This window comes from Vigna unguiculata, chromosome 1, assembly GCF_037176805.1.
Source record: "Vigna unguiculata cultivar grain cowpea cultivar isolate G323 ecotype 2 chromosome 1, ASM3717680v1, whole genome shotgun sequence".
NCBI classification, from domain to species: Eukaryota; Viridiplantae; Streptophyta; class Magnoliopsida; order Fabales; family Fabaceae; genus Vigna; species Vigna unguiculata.
This window is the reverse complement of record NC_140792.1, coordinates 30,360,288-30,363,697: the sequence shown is the minus strand read 5'-3', so window position 1 is coordinate 30,363,697 and position 3,410 is coordinate 30,360,288. Positions and strand designations below refer to the sequence as shown.

At 34.6% G+C, this 3,410-nt stretch overlaps 1 long non-coding RNA gene across 1 annotated transcript; it reads right to left on the bottom strand.

Moving 5' to 3' along the window:
- Positions 1-294: 294 nt before the first annotated feature.
- LOC146888855 (uncharacterized) lies at positions 295-2,090 on the bottom strand. Its single transcript, XR_014993419.1, has 3 exons — positions 1,893-2,090; positions 1,704-1,775; positions 295-565 (listed from the first exon to the last, which is right to left on the bottom strand). It is a non-coding gene; the product is annotated as an uncharacterized LOC146888855 (long non-coding RNA).
- Positions 2,091-3,410: the final 1,320 nt, after the last annotated feature.

The window sequence follows — 3,410 nt, the reverse complement described above, 5'->3', positions numbered from 1 at the left end:
TATTGAAAAATACATATCGAGCTTTGTTATATTTTATTTCTTTATTGTGCTATGCAAAAATAATAATCTATTTCAATATGAACTTTTGGACTAATATTATAGTTATTTCATGTATTCCATTTTAGATAATAATTAATCTTAATTAACTTTTGATAAATTTGGACATTTTAAATTAAGTCTTTATTAAAAAATTTAGATGATTGAGTATTATTATTTTTCTAATTATGTGATATGATTGTTGTACTGTAACGTCCCATTTAAATAGATTAATCTACTAAACAAAACATCGTATAGTTATAATAATTGGGAGCAACGCTGACAAAAGAAACCAGAGGTAAAGAATATACTTTAACAGTCATCCATAGGAGTACTTAGGGGGAACCTGGGCATACAACACTACCATAAACAAAACAATTCTAAAGTTTAACGATTGTGCAAAAGAAATGCTCTAAGAGCTTGGAATTACAAGGCACTAGGGCCATAGAACTTCTTTGAAAGCCATATCAACGGGCCCACTAGGCTGCACTGCTACCACCATCAGGCCTACCTCCAGAAGCATTCCCATCTGCTCCCACCAAGGGTGATCATCGCAAAAGAGAGAACATAACAAGAACATAAACAGGAATGCAAGGGTAAGCTAGCGTATTAAGAATTTTATCATGGCATAATATACAAGTACATAAACGGTACAAACATGTAACATTGTAGGCACAGAAAATCATGTTATACAAACAAACAGGACCCTATGACTCAATTATCTGGATACATATACTAAGATCGGATTCACTGGACGCTTGCACTTGTGGTGGCCTCTACTGCTCTGCAGAGCCATTGCCAATGGGTTTCACCCTACCACACACAAGGTTAGCCTTTAAGCGTCTAAGGCCATTATCCTGCCAGAGACTAGGGCCTCCCGCTACTCTTACCACTTGGGTCAGTTTGCTCTACTTGAGACTCATTGACCTTTCAGAGCTTCGGGATGCAATCCTTACTTGAATCCATATCTTAATATATACACTACACACCACCATGAGATTTCCCCACGAGACTCATGGAATTACGCCTAACTCACAATCAGAATCATGTTTCTCATGCAATTTCCACCACTTTTGGTCATTCATCCAATTTTCATGTTAAAACATCACGCAGCCCCAAACCCATGATCAATCTCATACTAAGCATGCCAATTTCGTTCATAAAATCCAAACACCCAAGCATATTCACGTACATCATATTTAGGAAGAATAATCTAAACAATACATGCAACAAATCATCCAAACAGTCAAGAAAACATAGTACACATTCGTAAACTCGCTCAGGCGAGAAGCTGGCCTCACTGAAACAGCGGATTCTCGCCCAGGCGAGATATGCAACAGGGGTTTTCACAAATTCTCGCTTAGGCGAGACCTCCTCGCCTGAGCGAGACAAGGCGTCGCTCAAAACGTGGACTGGTCGCCTAGGCGAGCGTTCGAGGCAGAACCTTAGGCGAGCCTCTGATATTCTCGCCTAGGCGAGACGAGCTCGCTTGGGCGAGAATATCAAATCTCCCCCACTGTTTCGCGCATGCAACTCCAGAAACAGCCACATCAAGCATTTTAACTCCATCTTACACAAGTACACGCATTCTCCAGTCATTTCATGCATAACAGTAGTGGAAACAAGCACATGCATTTAAAAGAGACGAAAAACTTAGCTCCCCTTACCTTGCTTAGATGCTAAAACGAAATAGACCCGTAACTAAGAAGTATTTCAGCTCCAAGGGCTAGAGCAGTGAGCTGAAACATGGAAATCAGCATAGAACGAGGTAAATAAACGGAACCCTAACTGACCAACATGCTCAAACAGCGGGAAAAGGGGAAAGAATGGATTAGAGGCTCTAAGGTTCAGCTTACCTGGAAAAAGAGATGGTTTTTGCTAGCTCTGAGACGGATAACCTTGTGCCCTAGCAAGATACCTTGTAGGGGACCAGAGGGGAAGAGGAAGCTGCTGTTTCTGAAAAGGGAGACAAGAGGCAAATGAGGCAACTGAGTGGGGTGTAAGGGTCCTACTGTAGGGCTGGTCTTGGACCTCCGAAAAGACTAGGCCCAAAACTTTATAACACTGAAAGAGGGGCTTACATGTACTATCTCGTTATTTTCCTTATTTTATATCAGTGTACTAAGAAATGTGAGATCGTGTAATTAATATAAAATAACATCATGTCATGGTTAATATAGAATGTCAAATGACTTTTACTATTTTAATTGAAGACGTATTTTAACAATGAGATCATATTATACTTTCGAATAATTTTCATATCATCATTAAAAATAAAATAAAATAAAATAAAAGAGTGTTCTCATCACATCATACTTGATAACTTCCACATCAGACAATCATGAATTGTCTTTGTCATATGGACCATTATTACTATTTAATACGTTTTTAATTAATGTAATAGAAGTCATTTAACATTTTAGATTTAGATTTAGCATGATATAATTTTACATTAACAACCAAATGATGAGATAATATATCGAATACTTAATAAAATCTCAGTTGATAATACAAAATTTATCATAAAATTAAAATTTAATTAAACTTAATAATTAAATATGGTAAGGCTACTTGTATCCAATATTTATCACTCTTTTTCTATCTTGAAGATTCTAAGTTTAAAAACGTATAAAAAAATTTATCTTTCAACTATCAGTTTTCTTCCACGCTAAATAAAGTAGAATAAAAGTTTTAAATAACTTTTTTACATCTGTTAATTTTAACATTTTTTTTTCCATTGAACATTATTTCGTTTTTTGAGTTACAGCGAATTTGATTCACAAATATTTGTCGTCGAGTAAACCATAATGAATACCTCCAACAAGTGTATTATTTGTACGTCAAATTCATATATAATATGGGCCCGATTAACAATAGGCTAAAAATTCATTAATTCAGCATATAAATTAAGTAACATTTTAAAAAATATCATTTAACTAATACATTAGTAAATTTAGAGTTAAATATATTTTAAATTCCTAAATTTCACACAAAATTAAAATATTGTCTCTATTTCAAACTTTAATAATGTTTGATCCTCAAACTTAAAAATAAATAAATATAGTTTTTCTATTCTAATTACATTATTTTTACTTGTCAAATAACATTTTCGATTAATGTTTGATATGTTTTAGCTTATCATGTTTAACTAAAAAAAATTAACATCTTTAAATAAAAAATATATTAATTGTTAGAACTAGATTTTTAAGCCTAACTCAATCCTATAAAATCAACTTGTAAAGTGAGGTTTGCACCTCACTTATATACTATGAAATTGTCTCATCTCTAGTCGATGTGGGACTTCCAACACACCCCCTCACGCCGAGATATATTTATCTCGTGCGTGGGACTATAAATTAGTGGGTGTTAGCGGC